Source organism: Manis pentadactyla, chromosome 10 (genome assembly GCF_030020395.1).
Source record: "Manis pentadactyla isolate mManPen7 chromosome 10, mManPen7.hap1, whole genome shotgun sequence".
In the NCBI taxonomy this organism is placed as follows: domain Eukaryota; kingdom Metazoa; phylum Chordata; class Mammalia; order Pholidota; family Manidae; genus Manis; species Manis pentadactyla.
In genome coordinates, this window is record NC_080028.1 from 25,835,671 (window position 1) to 25,856,509 (window position 20,839).

The following is a 20,839-nucleotide window of genomic DNA, read 5'->3' on the forward strand; positions in this document are numbered from 1 at the left end:
TTATTATTTTACAGTATATTTCAAAAAATATTGTTACAGTTGCCTTAAATGATCCAGACTTTCTTTGTATAATAAATTAAAAAAAATTTTTTTTTACTGAACAGCTTCTTTACCAGAAAGCTTAAAATTAATTTCCTATGTAATTTCCAGTAATAAGTGTTGATACAAAATCTCCTTACAAGATTTTGTAATCCTAATGCCATCAGAGAATTTCCATCATTGTAGGGAATTGTTCTTCTAGGCGGCTGTGATGACATCAACTGCTATGTGCAGGGGGCAGGGGAGAAACAATAGGAAATTCTGTGTTTAGCTGTTAGCTGATAAATGAAGAACTGGTTTTTAAATCAAGTTCTACTAACTAAGCAGCATTCTCATCACTTGGCTTTATTTAGTCCTTTTTTTTTTTTTTAATAATCTCACTTGTAGTACAAGTCTCTAGTCAGAAAATTGGGGAGTATAGGCCAGACCCCCTCACTTTTTGGGTCCCCAGGTCACACTGTCTCATGTCAGACATGTGTAGAGGGGCTAAAAAGACCTGTGCACAGGGTAAGGAGATTATTTTTAAAAAGAAAGGAAGGAGAAAAGGAAGATAGAAAAGAATGAAATGAAAAAAATACAGCCAGCCCATGCACATTTGAGCTGGGCAACCCCACTTATTAGTCAGGGAAACAAAACCCCAGAGACGCAAAACCAGTAGGAAACATATATAAACAGAGATTGAGCCTTGTTTCAAGGAATTGGCTTTTGTCACTGTGCAGGCAGTCAGGTCCAAAATATGCAGGGAAGGCTAGCCGGCTGGAAACAGGGTAAAGTTGACTTTGGTGTTTTTTTTAAAGGTTTCAGCTGATTAGATGAGGCCCACCCACATTACTGGAGGGTAATCTCCTTCAGTCAAATTCTACTGATTTAATGTTAGCCTCATCTAAAATATATCTTCACAGCAACATCTAGGCTGGTGTTTGACCAAAAACTAGGCACCATTGCCTAGCCAACTTGACACATAAAATTAACAAAAGCACATATAATCAACAGTGAGCAATTTTTTTACCCAGCAGTTATGTAGAGATTGAAAAGAATCACATCTAGTTTTGTCAAGAGATAACAGAATATTTATATATCATTGGTGGGGGCACAGACACCAAAAATTTTTCCATAGGGCAGTTTGGCAGTATCAAGATGTCATATATGCATACTCTTTCACCCCACAATTTCACTAAGAGCTTACCCTAAGGAGATATTCAAATAAGTAAAAAATGTTGGATATATGTGGATGCTTCAGCAACCTTGTATACAGTAGTGAAAAATTGGAAGCAGCTTCAATGTCCATCACTGTGAGCAGGTTAATTAATTATAGTACATTTATACAACAGAATACACCCTAGACTTTATTGAGGGTAGTCTATATTCCTAGACATGAAATGATCTTTACAGGATGATGTTGGGCAAAAAACCAAGTTCAGAACATCATGTAGAGTTGGATTTCATTTTTGTACAACGAAGTAAACTGGTATTTCCTAAAAAGGTCTTTTACCAAAATCTTGATTGTGGTTATCTCTGAGTGGTGGAATGTCAGGCTATTTTTATAACATTTATTGAGGGCTTATGTGCCAGACACTTTTTTGAGTACTTTACATGGATTAAAACCATTTAATCTATATTGTTTGCCTTTTTTGAAAGGCAAAAGCATGTATTTTTTCCAAAAAAACTATGAAGCGGGTTTTTAAAAATATCCTTTTTATTCTTTTCCATGGGCAGCTTTTGTTTCATAAAATCTCACAACTTGGAGACCACTAAGAGTCTGAAATTACTCTATGTAGATCCCACCCAGAAATCTCCCCATTTCATAAAAAAATAACATTCTCCCGTTGCTGCTGAAGTTTTGTTTGATTGTTTTCATGGTCCCTCTCCTGTTTATTAGGAACTGAGTAATGTGTTCCCTTTTAATTCTTTTTGTTACTCTTAACTCTTGCCCACAGGCTATCCTTCTAATGTATTTAATTTGCAACCTTTCGTTTATGTGCTCTTCTAAAATATGCATCGTTTGATAAGCTTCTATCTTGAATTTACCTAAATGGCTTGATTTTATCCCTTACTCAAGGGTTCTCTGCATCTGCCTTACACCCTTTCCACTGCCAATACCTACTTAATGCTCTCACTGTTTGTTTTATGCTGCCTCAGGGATTCCTGGAGGCAAGAGTGTACCATCAACCATTCACTCCCAATCCTGTGGCTTGCCCCAGTATTTAAGGTTCATTAGATGACCCAAAAGTCAACCTTTTTTTGTTTCTTTTCTTTTCTTTTTCCCCATATGCATGCCCTCTTGCCAGCCTGGAGGGAATTGCAAGGCTAGCAGACTGCCCAGTCCAGAGCATTCCCTGCAGACTCAAACTAAGGTCATGGACAAGGCTCCATCTTCCAGTTCTCTTACCTCCAACTAACCCCTCTGGGCTCCTAAATCACTCTCTTCTCCACTGGGCTTAAGCAGCCTTGCTTCCCAATTTGTGCTAACGCTTGCATCCGGAGGCCTGAACTTCAGCCCCAAGATTCCTTTATGTACCTTCCAGAAGACGTTACATATCCCTCCTCATTTCCCAGCCTGTGAGCTCAATATTTACAAGAGGAATAGAAATGTATGTGGTGAGTCCCTACTGTGACCTTTGTGTAATAACTGCCTTCTGCTCATCCCATTGGCTGCTTTTAACTTTAGTCTGATTTATCTATAGAAAAATGCTAGGGGAAGGGCACAAAGGGGGATCTATCCCGAAGTTAACAATGCTTGAGATGCAAGGCCCCTACCTATCAATATGTTCACAAGGACATATGCCTTGTTAAATTTGCAAAATTAAGACATTTTAACCACAATCAGTTAAGACTTCTGTCTTTGCTTTCTGATTTCCCTTTCATCATAAGCTTCCTTATGTCAGAGAGCTTTGGAGAACTCTTGGATATTGTGGGATCTGGCTAAAGGAAAGTTGGCTTGGGGATACACGTAGTGGGGTTTAGTGGGTGTATTTATGTTTCTTAAGCATTGTTGTGTATTATTATAGTATGTGTATCCTAAAACTATTCTTTTCTTAAAGAGGGTATCCAAAATTATAATGCTTCCCTCTACTTCCCAGAGCTGGGTCTCCCCACTCAGTGAGGCACAGTGGAATTTGCTTCAGAACCCACATATACCCAGAGGGTGACCTTGGATATCAATGACTCTATCCTGATCTTAGTTTTGAAACATTCCTATTGTAGGTGAATTCCTAGTTTCCAGTTGACAAGAGTCGCCTTTGGCTCAGAATAACAACCCACATCTCTTTCCGGTTTTCAGTACCTCTTCCCACCATTTCCTACACGCACACACACACACACACACAAACACAAACACACATACACACACTCTTCTATATCTGGTTCAGTTGGATCTCCTAATTAAGTATCAGAAGCTGGAGTACAGATTGGCAATGAGCCAGTTTTAAAAAATGAGCTCCTCCATGTATAGTGTGGGGGGGGCACGGGGAGGGCTGTGCAACACAGAGCAGACAAGTAGTGATTTTACAGCATCTCACTATGCTGATGGACAGTGACTGTGAAGGGGTATGTGGGGGGGACTTGGTGAAGGGGGGAGCCTAGTAAACATAATGTTCTTCATGTAATTGTAGATTAATGATACCAAAATAAAAAAATTTTTTTAAAAATGAGCTCCATACCAAATGATTTCACTCATCTGTGGAGTATAAGAACAAAGGAAAAACTGAAGGAACAAAACAGCAGCAGAATCACAGAACTCAAGAATGGACTAACAGGTACCAAAGGGAAAGGGACTGGGGAGGATGGGTGGGTAGGGAGGGATAAGGGGGGGGAGAAAAAGAGGGGTATTAAGATTAGCATCCATAGCGGGGTGGGAGAAAGGGGAGGGCTATACAACACAGAGAAGACAAGTAGTGATTCTACAACATTTTGCTACACTGATGGACAGTGACTGTAAAGGAGTATATAGGGGGGACCTGGTATAGGGGAGAGCCTAGTAAACAAAGTATTCGTCATGTAAGTGTAGATTAATGATAAAAAAAAAAAAAAAGCAGTTCCTGTGTGGTGACCTCCAATGAGTTCTACACAATGATATAAAGGGCATATAAAAGTGTAGGCAAAGGGTCTGTTTGTGTTTATACAGAGGATCAAAGCCTAATTTGGCTACCCCGAAAATGAACTAAGATACGATATGAAAAAGAACTTCCAACATCAGCACTCTCGGGAAGAGTCATGACAGAAGATGATCAGCAAAAAAAAAAAACCCCAACAAAGATCCACGCACTGCCACAGGTGTAGATGCACTCATCCGACCAGTTCCTGGACTTGCCATGGGAATGATGAAGGAGATATCTAAGCTGGCCTGTGCATACAGTAAAACAACAAATTTGACTGGATCTATACTGTTGGAACTCAACCAAGAATTAGGAGAAGTGCAAATTGTAGCACTCCAAAATCTTACAACCACAGACTATTTACTGTTAAAAGAACATATGGGATGTGAACAGTCCCCAGGAATGGGTTGTTTTAATTTATCTGAATTCTCTCAGACTGTTCAAGTTCAGTTGGACAATATCCACCATATCATAGATAAGTTTTCACAAATGCCTAAGGTGCCTAACTGGTTTTCTTGGTTTCACTGGAGATGGCTGGTAATTACAGATATGCTTTGGTTATGTAACTATACTCCTATTATGTTAATGTGTGTGCGCAATTTAATTAGTAGTTTAAAACCTATCCATGCTGAAGTTACTCTACAAGAAGATATGTCAAAGAAATAATCAATCTTCCCAGGTTTTCTTCTGCCTGCTACTTCTATAGCTTTTCTTCTTCCTACCTAATTACAACCTTTAAATAGAACTCGTACCACATGTCGAATTTACCGAGTATCATAATTCTTCCAAGTGGTAAAGACACCTCAAGACAAATGCTGGGCATAGAAGCCACAGGGCATAAATATGCAAAGAAGTAAAAAGCTAACCTTTTCAAACAATAAGGCTTCTGTCTCACTTACCAACTTTACATTTCCCTGTATGGCCCTGGAAGATGACTGGTTAGCCAGAGACGGGTAAGATTCCTCAAGGGAGGAACAACCTAAGACAGGCACAGTCGCAGGGGGCCATCAGGTGAGAAAATGGGGATCAGCAGAGGTGAGGATTAGAACCTCCCCCCTCATGTTCTGAGAAAAATCTTCTGCATACATGGATGTTTATTGCCCTTGTCTAGCTCGGATTAACACATAGTCTACAGGCACACACCTGATCATCTACATTTGCTCTCTTACAACACTAAACTCTGTTTTCTACCTTTATCTCGTATCTACCTACCACTTCAGCATTTTATTAAAAATAATAATAATAAAGAGAGAAATGTGGTATCCACATATAAATCAAGTATAAAAATCAAATGAGTATTCATATTTGAACTGTTTATAGTTCATAATGCATGAGCAAAACCGAAAGTTTCTGTGATGACTGCCCTTGTAATGTTCACCATGTAACTTATTCACTATGTAAGAATTTGTACTCCATGTAAGAACTTGTTCGTTATGCATCAGAAGATTGGAGACTGACGAAAATTAGGCTTGGGGTGGATTAATGATTGTGCATTGAGTATTGACCCCCCTATACAGAATTTTATTGTTGTTAACAACTATTTGATCAATAAATATGAGAGATGCCCTCACAAAAAAAAAATATATATATATATATAAACACACTTCCAATTGTAAAATAAATAAGTAACCGGGATGTAATGTATAGCATAAGGAATATAGTCAAAATATTGTAACAACTTGGTATGGTGATAGCTGGTACCTAGAATTATCATGTATATAAATGTTGAATCACTGTGTTGTACACCTGAAACTAATGTAATACTGTGTGTCAACTACCCTTCAATAAAAAAAAAAAAAATGAGCTCCAGTGTACAAGGCAAACACTTTACAGAACACCCGCAGCTGCCAGTCTTAACTTTGAGGGCCAGAGTAGGAAACAGGCTTACATAGCTGGTGATCTGGAATTGAAGCTGTTTAAAGAGAGGTATCTTTCCAACTCTTCACTTAACAGAATAGCAGAAGGACAAAACTCTTTTAAATTAGGAAAGCCCCTCAAACCAGTATCAGCAAAAATCTTAGCACACAAAAAAAGTGCTCAAGAACTATTAACAGAATCTCATTTTAGAGGAAAGCACCCCCAGTATTGCAAATGAACCCCTTTTCCAATCCTGGAAGAGAGGTCTTTCCATTGGCTTATATTCAAGATCAAGTTTTTTATTTTTTGGAGGAGGAGAATTGTTTTCATATTTTCCCCCGTAAAATGCCTTTCCAGAAACATTAACCCCACCTATAGTTTTAAGAAATGTTAACTTTCATTTCTTTCATATTTTTAAAGCATTTTTTTCTAGTTGTAAAAGTAATCCATTCGTGATCCAATTTAACAAATATTTACTGAATCCCTACTATATTTCAGGCCCCATTTTAGTTACTTCCTCACTAAGAGAATGTTCCTGTTATTAAAGTCTTTGCAAACATTATTTAATATCACAATAATTATTTTATGATAAGTAGGCCCCAGAACTGATTTAGCCATTCTTTTTGGTAAATGCTTAGACCATTTCCAATTTCTCCCTATTATAAATAATGCAGCAATGACCTTCCTTGTAATAGACTCTTGTCTATATCTATGATTAATTCTTCAGGACAGATATCTAGGAGTGGAATTACTAAATTAAAGGGAATGAACACTTTTAAATTGCTTGATAAGTATTCTGGCAGACTTTCTAATGCATATATAATCACCTCTTGACTTCCTCAAAGCCCCTTCAAGTGAAGAATCACCCATCCCTATTTAAAGACAAGAGAATATATTCTATTCCTTCTGTAGAGGTTTGTTGATTCCTAAAATAATTTCATTTCCTGGTGGCAAAGTAATCAGGTGGTGACAGAGTTACTGTTGTTTTCTTGAACACCTATAGTCCTTCCCATACTGCACCCATTTTGAGGATCATATTTTTGCATTCTTTCTGCAAAGGCAAAATACTTAAGAAGAGTTACCCGCACACTCATCTGCTCACTACAGTCACTCTACGCAGACAAGAAGTCAGTCCAGGGTGGAAATAATGATCAAGAAATAGTCATGTGCAGGTATATAAAATTAATCACCTTATTATGTATAGAACATACTGGAGCTTTGGAGGAGGGGGTGTAGCTGAACAACTCCCTGAACAGCCTTGCTCACAGTAACAGCATGTTGAGTAAATGAGCCTTCCTAGCTCCTCAGCACCTCTGCTCTGGCAAGTCAAATGGTAAAAGTGCCTCACAAGGTGCTTTTCAATGTAGAAGCAAACTTCATTGTATAGGACTTTATCTTCTAATTTTTTTCTGGAGCAACTTCACTCCCTGACTCTCTACTAAGAAAAATGTCTGCTTTCCAAGAAAACCAGTGCCATCTTGAGAATGCCTCCAGTATGTGGTGCTCAAGAACATCTAGGGGAAATAAAGAAAACCTCTTTGGTCCCTTTAGTCTAGTTTAAGGTGGAATATTTGCTATCGCATTACCCTCCTTGCCCTTTTGTGCATCAGGGGCCCCTTTAGCGGGGATTTTGTTTATATAGTGGCCTGATTAGAACAAGAGCTACTAAGATTGAAATTCAAGTTTTTCTCTTTCCTGGAAGCCAGGCAGCCTGAATATAATTGATTGCCTGTTTTTTTCCCTCTGAGTCCAGACTATGGAGAAATCCATGAAAAGAGCAGAGTTTCTTCTCTGGATAACCAAAAGGTGTTTTGCCAGAGTGGAGAACAGATTCTGTGGTGGGTTGTGGAACAGCTGTCATTCATTCACCCAACAATGATGTACTGAATGTTTAGTACGTGCCAGAAACTGTCAAGGCACTGTGTGAATAAAACATGCAGATAACCTACCCTAGTGGGGCTTGCTGCTAGGTGAGAAGCAAACAGTCATGCTCATAAATACAAATCTGCGGTTCCGTAAGTCCTGGGGCATCAAGAACACAGAGCTGTGAATGTCTATAAGGGATTTATCTTAATTGGGAATATAGACAACTGTTGCTGGAGTTGAGACCTGAGGGACAATGTGGAAATGAGGGAGCAGAGTGTGTTTTTGGCAGAGGGAAGATTGTACAGAGGGTCTGAAGTTCAGACAGTGAGAAGGGGGAGTACAGGGCAACTCAGAGAAATCAGGGTCATGCAGGATTTTGGTCTCCATTCTAAATGGGTCTTTAGAGTGTTAAAGCCCCTGTTACTTGACAATTTCACTCTTAGGGATTTATCCAAGAGAAATGAACATATGTCCCCAAAAGACCTAACATGAATATTCACAGCAGCCTTAAAATAACCTAAAACTGGAAACAATTCAAATGTCCAACAATGGATAAATTGCAGATATATTTATACTCAATTGAAAGGAATGAATGCACACAACACAGAATAGTCTCAAAAAGATTATGTTGAGTAAAAATAGCCAGATACACAAAAAAAGGCCATACTGTGTGATAATATTTGTATCCAAGAACAAGCAAAACAAATCTATGGTGATAAAATCAGACAGTGGTTTGACTGTGGGTGTGTGAGCCAGGCAAAGGGGCAAAATGACTGGAAAGGGGGAACAAGGGAACTTTCTGAGGTGAGAGAAATGTTCTGTATCTTGTTTGGGGTGGTGGTTGCACAGGCATATCCAACTCGCAAAACTCTTCAAACTGTACTAAAGATCTGTGCTTTGTATTATTCGTATAATACAAAAGTTAAAAAAAGTACAATACACACATTAAAGTATTTTAAGCACGAGAATGGCATCAGATTTGCAATGTGAAAAGAGCCCCCTGGCTGTGGTCTGGAGAAGAATAAGAAGGGGCCAGAATGGCAGTAGGTAGACCAGTTCCTCTGCTTTATGTGAAAGACCTACCTGTATTTTATATAGAAGAGTTCAGACCTCCCCTTGCTGACCTCCCCTAGGAACTGTGCAAAACAACTGTCAATGGACAAAAAAGGGAATTTAACGGAGAAAAAACCCGGGAAATTGGCATAAGAGAAATAAGAAACCACAGACAAAGGATCTAGATTGAACCAAACTTCTATTACATAGAATCTTTCAAGACCGGATTAAAGTAATCATGTTTGTTTTTAATATTTCAAGTCTGTTTGATGCTTCCTTAGATTCTCTAACCTACATCTAAGATTTTCTTCTGAAATTAGGTAAGTCTAGCAGGCTGGAACTTGATGCAAAAAACAGGAAGGCAAAATTATCTATTACCCATGGTTGTAATGAATAGTATTAAAATGAGAGAACATAGTCAGGTTATGTCTCAAAAAGAATACAGGCATACTACAACAATGTAAGAGAGCTTGGGGGCAGGAGAACTGAGTTGTAGAATCATGTAGGATCCTAAAGGCTTTATCCCAGGCACCAAGCAAGACAAAGCCAGAAAGTTATTTGCTTGCTGAAGGTTAAAATATCACAGAATTTAAGCATTTTAGAGCTGGAAAGGTTCTTAGCATTTCAGCATACACATTTCAAAGATTAAATGCAGACGTGAAGGGACCAAATTGCTGAGGAATACTCATAAGTAACATTTGACAGCACTGTACCAAGTACTTCTACATTCATTGCCTCATTAAATCCTCATAAAGTGCTGGCAAATAGTAATTATCGTTTCTTCTTTTTAGAAGAATTGGGGCTCAGAGAGTGAAGCAGAGAAAGCTTAATCTCATCAACGTTCATTTCTCCTCTTCTTACAGGGGTGTGCCGCTAAATCAGTTCCCAGCTCTCTTATAGTAGGAGGGGTAGTCTGGCAAAGAACTGAATTCTGGCCCCCTCCGTTAGGGATGACCACTAAAACCAAACATACAATCCTCTCTTCTCTACATTCTCTTCTTTGCCTGCCCTCCAGAAGCACAGGATCCAGAAGAGTCAAAGCCTCAGGCAATGGTGAGGCCATCACTTGGCAGGAGCCTGGGTCCTTGAATGACTCTGTGGAGCAGAGATATTTTTCCCTACCAACTGACCAGAATTAGACTGTAACAGGAGTGAGAAATAAACTTTTATTGTGATTTATTTATAAATAAACCTTACTGAGGCTTTGGTGCTTGTTACCAAAGCAACAAGTTACACTAACAGAAAGGTTAAGGGACTCTGCAAAATCCATATATTAATTTAGTTAACAAAAACCTATTGAGCATTCACTATATGTGCCAGATATTGTGGTGCATTTTGGCACTAAGTTTACATCAATGAATTAAAAGACAGATATAGGCCATGTCTTCATGGGACTTATACATCCAGCAGCTCACACAGTTATGGACAAGGCTAGGATCCAAATGAAAATCTGCTAACTCTACATTTCTTCCATATTCTACTCCACATTCTTCCTCCCAAATTATGAGTCAAAATCTATGACATTCCTCAAATATTACTTTGAAAAACATGTATGTCCCACCATAAGAGTTATACAATGGAGAAATGAAGTAGGGGTTTTCACTAAGCTTCTATGCCCCTGGAGACCTAAGAAGGCCCAGCTGTGATAAAATTCCCTTGTATTGTAGAGCCTTAGTCAGTAGAGGAGACTGGGAAACCACTGCTTTCAATCATTTAAGGATTACCTAAAACATGCATTTTAATTTCTATTGTTTAAAATGGCATGAATCCATTTCCCTCCATTACTGAGTTGCAGATGATTTTAACTCCTCCAGATCTAAAGTTCTATGAGCCTATGAATCTCTCTTATAACTGGCTTTCGAGTGTTTCATGGTCACTGTTGTGAAGAACTGTTTTCATCATAATGCATTAAGGGACTGTTCTGAATCTCTCAGTCAGGATATCCCTAGCAACTGGTTGGATTTTTTTAGACTACTCCAGAGTTTTATTCTTAGGATACTCATGCTTTACTCTCTTTTCTAGACATTAATTTTGGCAAGCATATAGAAGAAGCTGACATAGCCAACAGATTGTTTCATTTGTTTCTCAGACTGTGCTCTAAACATGTATGTATGTATTTTTTCAAGTTAATTTTGATCATGATCAATTAATTTTGAACATGATCATTATTACACCAGTTAAGACTTTTTTGATCTTAGATTCATTCAAAGATTCACTTTGACTCAAATGTTGATTCCACATGTAAGAAAGATCCATTCAAATGGGCTTAAGCAAAAAATTAATTTTTGGTTTAAGTAATTAGGATCTAGTTTCATTTTCTCCGTTTCTCAGTTCCATGTCTTTTGGGTTGGCTCCATATCAGACAATCCCCTCATGGTCATAAGATGACTGCAGGAATGCCAGCCTTACAACCCTTAAGTTCCTATTCAGTGGAGAGAAAGAACTTATCTGCTGGTGGCACTTGTGAAAGTCTTGAAATGTCCTTGGATTGCATTGGTTTAAGTCATGTACCCACCTCAGGAACACATGTGCAGGTTATCTTGGGCCTGGGTCATGATTCCACTCTTGGTATAGAATCAGAATGCCATGGAGAATTCATAGACTGAGTGGGGAAAGGGTAAATCCCCAGAAGAAAACTGGAGGCTGATTCTGTAGGGAGGGGCAGGCAAAGAAAAACTATGGAATGCAATTATTAACACTGCACTGAATGTACTGAATGATTATAAGCATTGAACCAAACCCAGATTCTTTTTAAAGAACAAAGCCATTAACAAGCTTGGAAAGCAGTCCTTGAGCTCAGCAAATGTCTGGGTAAACACAGAGATTTCTACTTAGCCTTAAAGACTAGTAAGCTGAAAGAGTAAAATAGAAGCACCAAAACTTTTAGAGAAAGGGTAAACTTGAGTGGGCACCTGGGAAATTATTTATAACTAAAGGGAAGAATGATAATAACAAAGTATACATGCTTTCTCTTACAAATGATTTGTTTCTTATTGCTTTAGAAAAGGAAGTATCTACTAAAGTGACAATACACATTCAGTGCAACAGTGTGACAGGAGAGGTAAAGAATGATAATACAGTTTAAACTAAGGTTGTTATTAAGAAAGCCCTTGGCAGGCTGCCTGGATAGATGTCCTAGCATTAGGCATAAATAAGGACAAAAATCGTTTTGAACAACTGCTACTTTTGTTAAGAAAAATGCAACAGTCATTGATGGTATGGCCACTATTTCTTACTGATAGAATCCGGACCTGAGTACCACCTTTCGAATAAGCCCTACCCACGATCTGAGAGAGAACTAGGTGTCACTTTACTTAGGATACACACATTCTCCAGAGGACTCATCAGCAAGCCACAAGCCCACCTTTCCCCTAACCCCTCCCCTCAAAGAGCCCACCAAAAACCCTGGCCATAAAAAGCCTCTTGACCTGTTAAGAGACCCTTTTTCCTTTGTTCTGCTGGCCAGGACAGAGGGGTCCCTCTTAGGTTTAGCAATAAACCTGGACTGTTGAGTTCACATCCTTTCTTTTTCTTTCTCTTACCATTTTGGGTGAGATGTTTGAGATGCTTATCAAGATGAAGTTAACTTTTGACAATATAAATGAAGTTAGCTTTTTTTTTTTTTTTTTTTTTTTTGTGAGGGCATCTCTCATATTTATTGATCAAATGATTGTTAACGACAATAAAATTCTGTATAGGGGAGTCAATGCTCAATGCACAATCATTAATCCACCCCAAGCCTAATTTTCGTCAGTCTCCAATCTTCTGAGGCATAACAAACAAGTTCTTACATGGAGAACAAATTCTTACATAATGAATAAGTTACATAGTGAACAGTACAAGGGCAGTCATCACAGAAACTTTCAGTTTTGCTCATGCATTATGAACTCTAAACAGTCAGTTCAAATATGAATACTCATTTGGTTTTTATACTTGATTTATGTGTGGATACTACATTTCTCTCTTTATTATTATTATTTTTAATAAAATGCTGAAGTGGTAGGTAGATACAAGATAAAGGTAGAAAACATAGTTTAGTGTTGTAAGAGAGCAAATGTAGATGATCAGGTGTGTGCCTGTAGACTATGTGTTAATCCAAGCTAGACCAGGGCAATAAAACATCCACGTATGCAGAAGATTTCTCTCAGAACAGGGAGTGTGAAGTTAGCTTTTGACAATGTAAAATTAAAACCAGACTTATTTGAAGTCACTGTGTGAGTGAGGTCTCTCTCCTATGGTGATAAGTGACTGAAACCCAAGTCAAACCAGCTTAAGCAAATTTATAATGAATTTATTACATTTTGCAAATGTGCAACATCAGGAGATAATCATCTACTTCACTGACAATTGTATACAGGTCAAAGGTCATAAAACCATACATTTAAATTGTGTGTATTTCATTGTTTGTAAATTATACCTCAACAAGGTGAATTTAAAAATGGTTCTCCATGAAGCAATCTTCCCCTACTAGTCTGATCCCTAGTTGACACTTCTTTTCTAAACATAAATGACAGCACACTACTAACTGATGACTTAACATCTTATTTAGGTCTTCAATTGTTAAGCAGACCACACTGCCTAATTGTTTAGTTCTCCCCCAGTTCAACTCAACCTTTAGCTAACTATAATGTGTATGGAAAAGAGATAGTGTTAAAATATATGGTTTAAACTCGTAAGGAAATGATCAGTTACTGAGCATATCAATGAGTGATCATTCAAGTAGATGTGATTTACGTAAAAGCTACAAATTTCTTTTGCACATCAGGAAAGAACTCAAATCAATTTCTGAGAGCCAACCATACCATGTGTATTCAGCTCTGTCCTACAGAGACATGACAATCTCAACCCAAAAACAAATCAAGTTAAGCTTAGTGATTCTTGCTGTGATAGAATGGCCACAGTATTTGCTGCTTCTCCCTTCAGAAGAGTCAATTTCCCTACTCCCTGAACCTGGGGTGGCCTTGTGGAAGTGATGTGCCAGTTCTGAGACTAGGCCTTAAAAGACCTTGCAGCTGCCAGTATTGGACCCTGGAAACCCTGAAGCCATGAGAAAAGCCAGGCCTAGCTTCCTGGGTAAGAAACACATAGTCCCCCTATTACTCTATATGACAGTCAGTCGCTGCACATATGTGTGATGCCATCCAAGACCAGCCAGCTTCACTGACCCAATTAATGACTTCAGGTGCAACAGCAAGCCCAGTCAGGATAAGCTGAGTCCAATCTAGACCACAATTACCCAGAACTGTGAACTTGTTTTAAGCCAGTATATTTTGGGGTAATTTGTAATTTAGCAATAGATAACTGATACTCAAGAATTTATCCAAAGTTCCCTTAGAAAACAGACCCTCCAAGTAGCTTTAAACACATATTAACAAGTCATTAAATTCTTTAACTGAAAGTGAAGGTTCAAGCTGGAATGAAGGAATAATTTATTTCTTCTTGGAAATATTAGTCAGAAAATAAGGTAAAGTGTTTCTGAATGGACAACTAGGATGAGTGAGGAAATGATCTGATAATTTTAATAGTAAATGTATGATTTCAAGGGCATATCCACTGGAATGCCAGAACTGGTTCACACCAACCTGTGAGATCCAAATAATTAAATTTTCAGAAATTTTGTGAGCCAGTTGTGAAACTGTTGGTAAATTAAGTCGGCCATTCTATTTGTTTTTGGGTTGAGATTGTCATGTCTCTGTAGGACAGAGCTGAATATACATGGTATAGTTGGCTCTCAGCTAGAAATTAAATCTTTACTAGTATACCAGTGGGCACATCTGTTGTTGGGGGGCAAATTTCATCAGTATTCATATCCACAAATAGGCATATAAAAATATTCTTAACGTTTAAGGAAGACATTGTTTGGTTCTGACATTATATGTGGTCTTGGGCAAGTCAATTAGTCTTGCTGAATCTCAGTTGCTCTACCTGTAAAATCAAAGCCTGAGCTCCAAAATCATCTTTAGGGTACCTTTCAGGTTTACTATTCTATCATCTATGATTCTACTGATGGTAGTTATACCTGGATGGCAATGGTGGAAAAGGCCAATGGGGTCATGTCACATCAACCATATTAATAACCACAAACTTTATTCTTATCCAAGGCAAATAGAAGTAAGTGTATAATAGTAATTCAATGTGCTTTGGATTACGGTGGAGGAAGAGGTGAATTCTGATTAGAGGGAAAAGAAGAGAAGATCTGGGCAAGACATTTTGTCAGGGATGAGGTCTCATCATTGAACCACAGTGGCTTAAACTCTATAGGTGCTTACTAAAATTTGCTTAAATGATTAGATGCTTGGAGAGAACATTAGAAAGAAGATATAATCCTGGTGAATTAAAGACTGACTGAGAATGATTCTATTTGTGATTTCCTGATTTAATTGTGAGATTCTGCCTCAGTTTCTCCATTTAAAAACAGGCATTAATTAACAAGCATATAAGAATTTGGGCAATTATGATTGTGAAGCATTTTGGGCTTCCTGCAGGAAGATGCTATATAAATATGAAGTGATAGTAGAAAATCAAAGTGGATGCCTTTGGGCAAAACTAGAAAGCACATTACATATTCTTCCTGAGCATTTCTTCCCAGTGCATTAAAGATATGCTCAATTTTAGGAGGTTAAACAGCACATTAGAAAATAGTAGGGGGCTAACGGCTGAGCTGTAATTCAGAAAACATTTAGCAGGAGAATGTTTGCAAATTATTTTAGTAAGAATATTAGCAAGTCATTTTGAACTTCTGAGGAAAAATAAAATATAAGAAAGCATTCCCTTTGCCTATAAGCAAAGGAGACATTTATTTATGCCTTCATCAACTAAAATAGTTTGCTAACTTCTTGCTTTTATGCACTGATATTCAAGTTGCTCATTTCTAGAGATCAAAAAATATATATCTGAAACTGGAAAATGTTGAGTAGGGGTTTGCCTAAAATGCTAGAACCATTCAAAACAAATGACATCTTTCTTCTCTTAAAAAAAAAATATCTGGAATCTAATTAAGGTTGCTTCTTAGATTATGTGGAAACCACACTTTCTATCTTGCAGACCAGTATCATCCTAGTACTAATGTTATTATGTACTTAATGCAGGCAGGTAAGAATTAGAGCATGATGTGACATAGCCTTTAATGAACTGCTGAAAAACTAAGACCCAATTCCCAAGAAAACATACAGATACATATTCTCAAAATTCTACATAATTTCAGGAGTTTCATAGATAGCTCTAACCCCAAATCCCATTCATGGAATCTAAGGGTTAAAATCCTCTACAGTAGAGCAATTTCTTTTACAAAATCACCTTCAGATGCTTGTGACACAATGAATATACCAGGCTATGTTAGGTTCTAGAGACATAATGGTACACATAGCCAGTTTAGCATCCTTCAAAGCCATGGAGTTCACAGTCTCATGGGGGGAGGGGGACTCTTATCAACAGCCACACACACACACAAATGACTAATGAAAATCTCTGATCAAGTGCTATAGAGATAAGAATTACAACCAACCTTCTTCAGACACCATGCAAGCAAGAAGAACAGGTAAATTTTAAAATGCTGAAAGCAGAAAAACACCAATCTAGAATTTTATATCCTGCAATATTATCCTTCAGAAGTGAAGAATAAATAAAGACCTTCTCAAACAAAAAAAACTGAGGGAATTTGTTGCAAGGACACTTGCCTTGCAAACAATGTTAAAAGAGGTTCTTCAGAGAGAAGGAAAATGATACAGGTCAGAAACTCAGATCTATAGGAGGAAAGGAAGAACAGATGGAAAAAGAACAAGGGGAAGTAAAAGAAAAACTTTTATTTCTCTTATTCTTCAGTGATCTAACACAACAGTTTGTTCAAAAAAATAACAGCAACAATGTATTCCATTATGTATATACATATGCTTATGTATGAGAAATGAATGGCAGCAATGACACAAGGGACAGGAGGTAGGAGTTAGGATTATTTTGTTATTATAAGGTACTTGCACTACCCATGAGGTAGTGCAGTGTTACTTGAAAGTGGACTTGGCTTAGTTGCAAATTTATATAGCAAACTCCAGGGCAACCATTAAAAAAGACTTTTTACAAAAGAAGCATAACAGATATGCTACAGAAGCCAAAAAAGCAGAATCATATAGAGTGACTAATTTGAACCAAGAAAGGCAGAAAAGGTGGAAGAGAAAAACAGGAAGAACAGGGGCAACAAATAGAAAACAGTAACAAACAAAGTAAATAGTAATCCAACTATATCACTAGTTGCTTTGAATGTCAATTGTCTAAACACACCAGTTAAAAGAAATTTTCAGAGTAGGTCAAAACACAAGATGTAAGTTGTCTGCAAGAAACCCATTTTAAATATACAGACACATAAAGAGTAAAAATAAAGGGACAGAGAAAGATATACCATACTAACACAATTTTTAAAAAAGCAGGAGTCGCTGTATTAATTTCAGAAAAAGCAAACTTCAGAGCAAGTAAAGTTGTCAGGGAAAAGAGGGGCAGTATATAATAGTAAGAAGGGTCAAATCTCCAAGAAGACTTAATAATTGTTAATGCATATGCACCCAACAACAGAGTATCAAAATTCATGAGGCAAAAACTGATAGAACTGCAACAAGAAATAGATGAATCCACTATAATAATTGGAACCTTTAACACACCTCTCTCAGAAATGGACAAATCCCATAGACAGGAAATCTGTAAGGACAAAGTTGAACTCAGTAACACCATTAATCAACTAGACATAACGGATACCTATAGACTATATTTCATTCAACGACCGCAGAAAACATATGGAACATTTCATGTGGAATATTTTTAAGACAGACCACATTCTAAGCCATAAAATACACCTTAACAAATTTAAAATAATAGAAAAATATAGAATAAATAATAATAAAAAATAATAGAATATGTCTGCTCTCAGACAGTAATGGAATTAACTAGAAAACAATAAGATAAAGACAGCTGGAAAATCCCAAAATACATGGAGATTAAACAACATACTGCTAAATAACACAAAGATCAAGAAGCATCAAGAGAAATTTAACAATATTTTGAACTAAATGAAAGTGAGAATGCCACATACCAAATGTGTGGGAGGCAATGAAAGCAGTGCTTTAAGGGAAATTTTAGCATTGAATGCATGTATTAGGAAAAAAAATCTAAAATCAATCATCTTAAGCGTCTACCTTAATAAACTAGAAAAAGAGGAGTGAATTAAATCCAAAGTAAACAAGAGAAATAATGAAAATTAGAGCAGAAATCAATGAAACTGAGAATAGGAAATCAATAGCAAAAAAAATAATAATAATGATGAACACAAATCTTGCTTTTTCTAAAGATCTATAAAAATCAATAGCCACTACAAATAGTGAATCTGTGGCATCTTACTACACTGATGGACAGTGACTGCAATGGGGTATGGCGGGGGACTTAATAATATGAGTGAATGTAATAGCCACATTGTTTTTTCATGTGAAACCTTCTTAAGAGTGTATATCAATAATACCTTAATAAAAAACCAAAATCAACAGCCCCTAGTGAAGTTAACTACAAAAAAAAGAGAGAAGACACAAAATACTCATCAGAAAATAAAGAGGCAACATCACTACAAATTCTATGGACAGTAAAAGGATAATGGGAGACATTGGAGCCAAGATGGCGGTGTGAGTAGAGCAGCGGAAATCTCCTCCCAAAACCACATATATCTATGAAAATAGAACAAAGACAACTCTTCCTAGAATAAAGACTAGAGGACACAGGACAACATCCAGACCACATCCACACCTGCTAGAACCCAGCGCCTCGCGAAGGGGGTAAGATACAAGCCCTGGCCCGGCGGGAGCCGAGCGCCCATCTCCCCAGCTCCCGGTGGGAGAAGAGTAGGCAGAGCGGGAGGGAGAAGGAGCTCAGGACTGCCGAACACCCAGCCCCAGCCATCAGGGCCAGAGCGCAGAAAGAGTGCGTGCGCCGGGGGCCCTGGATACTAGGGAAACAGGGCAGCAAGACCAGTGAGCGGGTACCGGGGGCCTGGTGCCAGAGGACGTAAGAAAAGCGAGCGGCATTTTCATTTTTTTTTGTTTTGTTTTGTTTTGGCGAGCACTTTTTGGAAGTCTTAAAGGGATAGGGACCCCAATACTAGGGAAAGAGAGCAGCAAGACCGGTGAGCAGATGCCTGAGGCTGGCACTGGAGAATAAAGACAAATGAGCGGCCATTTTTTATTTTTATTTTTATTTTTTTATTTTTTTAATTAAAAAAATTTTTTTTTTTTTTTTTTTGTGGTCGTTGTTTTGTTTTGGTGGGTGCTTTTGGAAGTCTTAAAGGGGCAGGGCGGGACACTTAATCCAGAGGTAGAGAATCCGGGGATCTCTGGGCACCCTAACACCCTGGGCTGCAGGGAGCTTGGAGGCCCCTTCCGGAGATAAATAGCCTCCAGGCCTCTCCCCCTCCAACGCAACTCCACCATTTTGGAGGAGCAGCCCGAGCCAGGCCACGCCCACAGCAACAGCGGAGATTAACTCCATAGCAGCCGGGCAGGAAGCAGGAACCCTGTCTGCGCGCAGCTGCCCAGCACAAGCCACTAGAGGTCGCTGTTCTCCCAGGAGAGGAGGGCCACAAACCAACAAGAAGGGAAGTTCTTCCAGCCGTCACTCGTCCCAGCTCTGCAAACTATTCCTATCACCATGAAAAGGCAAAGCTACAGGCAGACAAAGATCACAGAGACAACACCAGAGAAGGAGACAGACCTAACCACTCTTCCTGACGAAGAATTCAAAATAAGAATCATAAACATGCTGACAGAGATGCAGAGAAATACACAAGAGATATGGGATGAAGTCCGGAGGGAGATCACAGATGTCAGAAAAGAGATTACAGAAATGAAACCAACTCTGGAAGGGTTTATAAGCAGAATGGATAGGATGCAAGAGGCCATTGATGGAATTGAAACCAGAGAACAGGAACGCATAGAAGCTGACATAGAGAGAGATAAAAGGATCTACAGGAATGAAACAATGTTAAGAGAACTGTGTGACCAATCCAAAAGTAACAATATCCGTATTATAGGGGTACGAGAAGAAGAAGAGAGAGGAAAAGGGATGGAAAGTATCTTAGAAGAAATAATTGCTGAAAACTTCCCCAAACTGGGGGAGGATATAATCGAACAGACCACGGAAATACACAGAACCCCCAACAGAAAGGATCCAAGAAGGACAACACCAAGACACATAATAATTAAAATGGCAAAGATCAAGGACAAGGAAAGAGTGTTAAAGGCAGCTAGAGAGAAAAAGGTCACCTATAAAGGGAAACCCATCAGGCTAACATCAGACTTCTCGAAAGAAACCCTACAGGCCAGAAGAGAATGGCATAATATATTAAATGCAATGAAACAGAAGGGCCTTGAACCAAGGATACTGTATCCAGCACGACTATCATTCAAATATGATGGTGGGATTAAACAATTCCCAAACAAAAGCTGAGGGAATTTGCTTCCCACAAACCACCTCTACAGAACATCTTACAGGGACTGCTCTAGATGGGAGCACTCCTAGAAAGAGCACAGCACAAAACACCCAACATATGAAGAATCGAGGAGGAGGAATAAGAAGGGAGAGAAGAAAAGAATCTCCAGACAGTGTATATAACAGCTCAATAAGCGAGCTAAGTTAGGCGGTAAGATACTAAAGAGGCTAACCTTGAACCTTTGGTAACCATGAATTTAAAGCCTGCAATGGCAATAAGTACATATCTTTCAAGAGTCACCCTAAATGTTAATGGACTGAATGCACCAATCAAAAGACACACAGTAATAGAATGGATAAAAAAGCAAGACCCATCTATATGCTGCTTACAGGAAACTCACCTCAAACCCAAAGACATGTACAGACTAAAAGTCAAGGGATGGAAAAACATATTTCAGGCAAACAACAGTGAGAAG

At 38.3% G+C, this 20,839-nt stretch overlaps 1 long non-coding RNA gene across 1 annotated transcript; it reads right to left on the reverse strand.

Annotated features, from left to right (window-relative positions):
- Nucleotides 1–9,091: 9,091 nt before the first annotated feature.
- On the reverse strand, nucleotides 9,092–18,683 carry LOC118915556 (uncharacterized). The gene is made up of 2 exons (XR_005026114.2): nucleotides 13,327–18,683; nucleotides 9,092–11,558 (listed from the first exon to the last, which is right to left on the reverse strand). It is a non-coding gene; the product is annotated as an uncharacterized LOC118915556 (long non-coding RNA).
- Between the last annotated feature and the right edge of the window lie 2,156 nt (nucleotides 18,684–20,839).